This window comes from Anneissia japonica, unplaced genomic scaffold (assembly GCF_011630105.1).
Source record: "Anneissia japonica isolate Jap-2015-1 unplaced genomic scaffold, ASM1163010v1 scaffold6985_len198055_cov123, whole genome shotgun sequence".
NCBI lineage: Eukaryota > Metazoa > Echinodermata > Crinoidea > Comatulida > Comatulidae > Anneissia > Anneissia japonica.
The window spans coordinates 168595-177213 of record NW_022689033.1 but is presented as its reverse complement, the minus strand read 5'-3'; the positions used below and the strand labels follow the sequence as shown (position 1 = coordinate 177213).

Genomic DNA, 8619 nt, shown 5'->3' with positions numbered 1-8619 from the left:
ATCAATAGCGCTCCTGAATTTTTCTAGTGGAGCAACAAAAATACCAAGTTTGATTACAAAAGTTTCAAATACTTGCTAAAATACATCATTTTTTCCGTTCAAGCTCCATTTTCCGCTAACTCCATAGCCATGCGACGTTTTCTTTCGTCTTGTACAAGTAGTCTAATTTCAAACGTCATTGCGTGCTTTGCAATGTGTTATTTGTTATTTTAACGCAGTGGATGCAGGGCAGTGGCTGTATGACGACGACTAAATGAAGGCACTATATTCACGACAGCCGGTCAGCTGGTAGTGTACCCGTTGGACGCAAACTGACGACAACCAAGGATTAAGAGTAGACCTAAAGGCAGCCGACCGTCGTGTACATATAACAACTTCCTCATTTGGGTTTTTCCCACAGCACATGTTCAGGGGCTATCTAGGCCTATGCGATAGTGGTAGAAATATTGTTAATTATTTAATCAATGATTTTGTGTTCTTATCTGATACGAAAAATACATTTAAATAATATGTGTAATATTTTAAGAATGGGTCGCTTTGTTACACGATGTACGTACTGTAGAGCCGAGTGACCGCAGTAGGATTCCTAAGACAAAGGCTAGGCCTAGCCTAAGTAAGTAAATCGCGGTATCTCCCAAGGCTAGGCTTAGGCTGCCCTAACCTAGGATAGGCCTACCTAGGCGAGGGCCAGATCGTAAGTCCTTGATTATTGCATTGACAGACGATCGAAACCATTTCCAGACAATCGGAACCAAGCTAATTTTGAATCATCCTTGCTGGGAATTTATGTCCTGATACATAATTTATTGTTCATTCTCTTGCACAGTGTAACAACAGGCAGTAACTGTAGGCCTAGTGCTAAAATTACTGAAATGGCCGTTTGACCAAATTTTGTCGCTAAAAAACAGTTCTCCTCAATTTCTTGAGGAGAGCTGTTAGTAGCTCTCCCACTTTTTCTTTAAATCAAGGTCTGCAGAAATATAAAATAGGCCGCCCAAAATGGAAGCTAGTGGGCATGGCCCCGAGCTGATGGGTGGGCCACGCAACCTCCCAAACATAAGAAAAAAAATTAGAAAATTATGATCTTTAGAGGGCATTTAAAGGTGTTTAAATGTTGGAATTTTGTCTTCAAAGGAATAGTGTTGAATTAGTTATCACAAAGATATTTTGGTTATAGTCACTCACATAATGTTTCAAGGCTATGAGAATAATCTACTCTAGGGCCTCCGAATCGACAGATAGGTCAAACCTACTGTATTTTGTTGACTAATAAAATTTACCTTGTGACGTTAACGACAACAAATCTTCTTTACGGTATTCATTAATTAATTATAACCAGAGAGTTACGAACACCAGGAATATTATGTCAGAGAACCGAATTTCAAGTACTGTACTTGCAGAGCTACGTGCATGCGTTGTGGGCGACTCAGAACCGTCAATTTTCCAGAGGGTATAAACGTTTTAAACATGACGCATGTTGTTAGTGAACTTTTCACAGCCGTAGGCAATGGTTAAGCTTTATATTTTCTGGGAATCCCCACTGAATATTGGTATGAAAACAATATACATTCAATCAATAAATGTTGTTTTTAAAAAACGTAAATAAGATTTAGCTTTAGTTGAATATATTATTCGATAGATTTAAAGAATATAAAGAATTTGCTAAAGGTAGACCTGGCCCAATTAGGCTAGGCTGAGCTGATTAGGTCAAAAGGTAAAAGTGGCCATCCTAAACAATTGATGGCCGTCCAAAAGACGAGCAGATGGCTCGCTGGCTAAGCCTATGGTGTAAGGCCACACTGCAACCACAATGGGCTCTAGAAGTAGTGTAATTTATGGATTACTATAAACTTACCGGGTGTCCAAGGCTCACTAGGCTAAGCCTATGTGTGACCCCCAAGGGTTTCTGCCTTGCTGAGGGCTGCTGGGTGGATTTAGTGGCATAAATTGTCTCATCTTCTTCATAGTAATTCTTAAAAGAAAAAAAAAAAGAGATAAAAGAATAGATGACCTCCTGCTTTGGATTTTTCTCTCGTAAAGCAAAAATTATTAAATGCTGTTTAATATTTGGATTCGCACAATAATAACAAGTAGACCTATCGTGCAAGTAAACAATATGCTTTTCCTATTAAAACTAATGAAAACCTAAACTAAGTGAAAACCCCTCCCTCCCCCCTTATAATATTATGTAACTTACATATTTATGTCTTTTTATATTTTGATTATATTTGACTTTGTACTTGAGTATGGTTTTTAATTGTAATTTTGATGTTTCCTTCTGTATTTTCTTGTTTGTGTTCCTTTGTACATTTGAACTACACTACTTGGGATGCTACTGTACTTTGGGTTTTAATAAAGAATAAAGAGTTTATCATTGTTAAAAAAAAAACCATTGACTAGGATAAAGATTTTCCATACGAATAGAATATATGAATGGTACTGGGTAAAAGACAACTTGATTTCTAAATTCAAACAAGGTATCCATTCCTAGAAGTCTTATGAAGATAAGCCTATCCAGTAGTGACATTAAAGGGTCTGGACCAGGACATACCTTCAACTTTAGATGACAAAGATTGAGATATCTTAAATAGACACAATGCATACACAGGCCTAATTCTAGAGTCCAGTTAAAATATGTAATAATGTATTTGTGAATTTTCTTTCCTTATAGTTAATCCATGTCAAGTCTGTAAGTAAAAACAACATTTACTTATAAAAAATTGACACTGAATTAACTAAAGGAAAGAAAATTCACAAATAATTTACTGAATGCAGAATGAATTTTTTCCCTATGATGTAATATTGTATTGGATGACATATAATCATATATTTTACTTAAACATTATGCGTCAATATGTATTAATAGAAAAATAAATTAGATTTAATGTAAATATGGAAGAATCATGAAGAAAGAAGAATAGGGACAAAACTCAGAGCAGCTGAAATATTTACCAAAAATAAACAATAATAATTATTTTGACAATATTACATCACGTTTTTGTGAAAATCTTTTAGTCTCTAATCTTTAGAGGTCAAGGTGCCGGCATCCTACATGTTTCATATATACATGTGATTTCCAAGATTTCTTTATATGAAAAAAGGTGTAAAGCTTTTAGTAATGCTATAAAGGCCAAAAAAAAAAAAAAATGAGATAATTCTGAAGAATATGAATTTTGCCTTGAATGATTTAGTAGTAGTGCATATGAACAGGCTGAGAATATGCTAGGAATTGCATTTAAAGATAAAAACACACCCACGGCAACACCCCCTGGCAGTGTATGACAGTTGCTTTTGAGTTCGTAAAAGATATAATAATAATAATAATAAGATATAACGCCTAATAGCCTAATAATGTATAATGCGAGTGTGCGTATAATAGAATAGTTTTAAGAATATATGAAAAATGTTGCATATATATATACAAAAGAAACTGTGTGCGATGTTTTATTTAAGATATTATTTATATTTAAATATAAATAATAATAAAAAATATAATAATAAGTAATATAAGCATTTCTTTCATATTGACATACAAGTAGAAATCATGATTCTTAAACTTGAACCACTATGTGCTATAAAAGAGACTAAGACATTTTCATATTATAAATAGCATCCTGAAGAAGTTTGTTGCATAACAAAGGCTTTGTGTTCAATAAATTATATTTTGTAAGTTTTTTTGACTGATTTAGTTCAATCCAATTATTTTTAAATAGTAAACTAATATTTTATGTTACTTATGCTAGCTTTCGTCTTGTTGTCAACAAGACTTCATCAGCTGAATGAGTTCAGTTTATTATTCATGACTACTCAGGTGTCCTATATTGGAATAAGTCACTTCAGGGAGATCATATAGTTCAAATTTGTTTTCATGTACTTTATTTCAGTTTCTGGTTTTACTGCTTTTTCTTTGTAAGCATTTCAAGCTTTCTAGTCCTTATTTTTGTTGAAAGTAAAGTGATCAATGAAACCTGTAAGCTTGTAAAATAACATACTAGCTAAGAATCCATAGCTTACCCTTTCAAATGACTATAGCGGCAGTAGTTGACTTTTTCAAATTTTTCATCTGTCCACTTAAAGACTAAATGTCATTTACCGCCAGCCAACTGTTGCCCATTTGGATCATCACAGGACTGCAGCTCTTCCAATGCTGGTCGTATCTTTCATCATTGATGTTGAATAGTGAGCTTCTAATTAAAAAATAATTAAAATAAAAAAAGTGCGCAGCGCCTTTGATCATTGATTTGGAATTGACACTACAGTATATAAATCATTAGCATTACAGTATATTATTATTATTATTATTATTATTATCAATCTAACTATTAAATTAAACATTTGCTGATCTGTACTGATATGATGTTAAATAAAATAATAATGATAATAATGATACTGGTATTACTGGTATTAAAAATGATGATGTTAAACAAAGCTGATTACAGTATGTTAAAGCCAAACTCCGAAGGATAATACTTTTTTATCAAACTGTTTTCCTCTGGAAACCTGACTTTAATGACAGTGATAATGATGAAAATATTCATAAAGAGGATGATGATTGATTGAATTTATTCGTAATGTCATAAAATACATAAAAATTATATACAAAAAACCAACAAAATGAAAATAAACATGACCCTGATTACAAGGAAAAGCCCAAAAATATGTACTGTAATGATGATTGGGTTTTTAGTATTAGGCTATGTCTCAAGTACAAACAATGCTCTATCAGAGCCAAATGAGAGGACAAAAATTTGTTCAGGATATTTAAATTTTTAATAGCATTTAAAATGCATTATGTTTGGCTCGTAAATTAACATAACAAGAACACAAGAGTGAAGAACTTCAAGGTAACTTACACGCACTGCTTGCATGTTTTCCTGGCTTGTAATTTTGTTTCACAGATTTATCCCACATGTCAATTCTTTCAACATCAGTTTGAGTAGGTTCACCATCAGGATCAAGGTCAAGAGTCAGGTGGGCCTATTACCTACTGCTTTGGAACTAGATAGACGCAGATATAGAGAAAAGTGTTTACTGTTTGTAGGCCTACTGTGCAGTTTGCTAAATGCATCTTTATCTCTGTTTTGCCATTAAATATTTTAAGTATTTTAATATAAGAAAACAGCTTTTTTTTTTGCATGTTTCATTCATGAATAATGAAATAAAAATTATGAACACACAATATATAAACAAACAATAAATGGAATGCAAGTTGCATGCAAAATACTCTTTTGATTAGAAACCGTGTGCAGTGTTGATCAATATGACTGCATTGCCTTTAATAATGAGTTTAGAATATTTGTCAATTCTGTTTTATTTTAGATATAAAGCACTTTTAATTCCCCAGGGTCCACATGCTTAAATGTTGTTTCTGGTGGAAGAAACCAACTGTCATATAAAGTGCTTTATTCAAGGACACAAGCAAAATGCACAGCGAGGGATTGAAACCCTAACTTTAAGAACCAAGATTCCATTCCATTTATTGACAAATATACAAGTACAGTACATGAAATTTGTTTTCATGGGTTGGGAATACACATTATATAGATATAAATTAAATAATTACCTGAAAGACATAAATACAGTGCATAAAATACTTAAATTATATTTAAATTAACAATAAATAGAATATATGAGGGATGCCATCCCAAAAACCAGCGTACCGTCGCTGTATGATAAACTGAGTAATAACAATGTATATGTCAGTACTGTACTGTACATACTTTAGTACAGAAAAGCTGTAATACTTTTACTCATAACTTTGGCAAAAGTAAATCAGTTCCAGTAATGAGCCATCATTTTAAAGCTTACGATGTAAAGAATCAGAATATATTCAAAACTCAATTTTCATTTGTTGGTAACTGCTGCTGGTTTTGGGATGGCAAGCTTCATGATACAGTAATGAAGATCTGAGTTGTACTCCGAGGAGGTAAATGAGAAAAGCTGTTATATATGGAGGTCAAATGTTGAATTTGAGGGGTTCCCCACCTGTCACCATGCATTGCATGGCTGTGGAGAGAATCTTTACAGGCCACATATCCTGCACTCACACAATTATTGCTACAGGCCTTGTCTGACAAACCAGTATTCAACAAATTTTTAAAAAAAAATGAAAATGAATGATAAATTTTGGGAATTGAATAATTCTGTTAATGAAAAAAAAAATAATATAATACAATTATAAAAAAAAATTAAAATAAGAATTATTAATAGTAATTTCAAAATAATATCATTTAATGCTCATTTCAAAATAAGATCTACTTTTGGGGTTTTGTCTACAGCCTGGCTGGGTGCGAAACCAACTATCAAGTCAATAAAGTTTTATCAGTGGAATACTGTGTAGGCCACATTACAACCACAATGGGCTGTAGTGCAATTTGTGGATTACTATCAACTTACCGGGTGTGTCTGTGGCTTCATCGCTAAGCCTGTGACCCACTAGGGCTTCTGTCTTGTTGAAGGCTACTAGGAGGATTTGGTGGCATAAAATCTGCCTCAATTGTCTCCTTCATAGCAATTCTTAACAGAAGAAAACAAGGACCTACATGTAATTGATAATGAATCTTTTGACTTCAATTTTTGAGGATTTTTATCTCAAAGTAAAAACTACTATTGCTACAGGTATGTTTTTTTGGATTTGCATATATAGTAATATTAACAGGCAGACCTATATAATGCAAATAAACAAAGTCTCCATGCTTTTCCCATTAAAAATAATGAAAACCTTACTTTATAAGGAAGGGCATTTAAAAGGCAAATTTTCTACACAGCATCATCAAATGAATGCCAAACTGAGACAAAATTGAAACCACCAACTTGCTGGACAGCACCACCGTTCATTTCATAATCATGAAATCTTAGCAACTATAAATTGTTCACAGCAAATGGGGCCAAAATAAACTCTACGATTACTATCATTAATATTAAATAATGAGTGGAGTTGAAGCTTTGCGGGTAAGATCATGCCTTTGTTTGACATATCTCCGGCCATTTATCATTTACCAATAATTGCATATTAGTTTTGAGTATTATGCCAAAATTTATTCAACATAAAAGTATTGTTTATATTACTTTTGTAGTAGAACAATTTTAGGCAATTTGTTACTTAGTTAAAGTTTTTTAAAGATAAAATTGACTTTGTCCTGATCAGGATCCAACCCAAAACCCTCTGAATAAAATTTGAATATTCTACCAATTTGTGGTATCCTCCTTTGCATTTTCTAATTTGGAGCATTTATTTTCTCAAGGTATTGCGTAATATGCAGCAAACAATAAAGAAGTTGACAGTTTGGTATGAAGGAACACTTTGCCAGTCAAGCCAGGTGATAAGGTTTTGAAAAAAAAACATTGTCTCCATCAGGATTCGAACCCTAGACCCTCTATGGAATATATGGATGCTCTAAAAAATTACCATTTAAAATGTACACTAGCCTCCTAGCCTACCCCACCCTCTCCCCAACTCTACCCCAAAAAACATAAAAAGATAAAAGATGCTCTATTTACCTCTTTACTGTTACTATTCAATGCTTCAACTGCATTCCTGACACTATCATAGAGGGCGCTATTGAGATCAGACTCATCATTCATGCTGTCATATGTGGACTGGGTACTCTGCTCAACTTGCTGGCTTTTAATTGGTTCATCTGAAACCAGCGAGTCCCTGTTTCTACTCACTATAGATTCCACTGTATTCACTTGCAAAAGAATTTCTCTGACTTTCGAAGAAAACTTCTGAAACTGATGGCAGTACATTTTGCTGGAAGGAATATAAAAGGAAAAATTAATTTATGAATAATATAACCAACATGTAAACAGTGGGAGGCTATACAGGGTCAAAAAAAGGGTGATATTTCAAATACCAAATGTACAGGCCTTACATGAAGTGGCTTCTTGTCCTGAACATTTTAGCACCTTTTTAAAGAAATTTGGTTGAAAATGGGACGGTGAGGGCCAACAAACAAAATTGAGGGAGGAGGGGGAAAAATTACCCCATCAGCGGTGGAAATACATGAAAAAGGTCGTAAATTTTTTATCTGAAGTCATATTTTAGTGATATAGTGTCTACATATATATATATATATATAAATATATATATAAATATATATATAAATATATATATATATGTTTTTGAGATGTATATGTATATATATATATATATCTATATATATGTGTGTGTGTATTTGAGGTCAAGAAACTGAATAGTGGTGTCAGAAATACTTAAAAATGTAAATATAGTGGTTAAATTTTACGATTTTTTTTTTTTTGGGAGCGTTACGGTAGGAGTACAAGTTACGTATTGTACGAAAAAAATATGCACAGTTAATTTTTTTTTTCCATCAATAATCATTTTAGCAATATCTATTTCCATTCTTCTTGTACTTTTTAAATCATAAAAGATTTTAATGAGCATCGTAGTGCTATATGTATCTTAGTTTTGATAACGTCTAATGGTGCGTACAGTATCAACAACCATTAGACATGCTGTATGTAGAGTACAATCATTTTGCAACACACAGAAGGTTTAGCTGATACTCGCATCTACAAATCTACACAAAACTCTACAAAATATTATTAAATCCAGGGATCTCAGCGAGCAAGTTGTGTAGTATTTGTTAATCATTA

At 32.9% G+C, this 8619-nt stretch overlaps 1 long non-coding RNA gene across 1 annotated transcript in view; it reads right to left on the bottom strand.

Moving 5' to 3' along the window:
- The window catches only part of LOC117124439, a 14662-nt gene extending 6981 nt beyond the window's left edge, over positions 1–7681 (bottom strand). Inside the window, exons 1-4 of the long non-coding RNA XR_004447972.1 lie at positions 7501–7681; positions 6397–6516; positions 4015–4187; positions 1856–1972 (exon numbers count right to left, since the gene is read on the bottom strand). This is a non-coding gene — a long non-coding RNA (uncharacterized LOC117124439). The remainder of the gene's footprint in view (positions 1–1855; positions 1973–4014; positions 4188–6396; positions 6517–7500) is intronic.
- Positions 7682–8619: the final 938 nt, after the last annotated feature.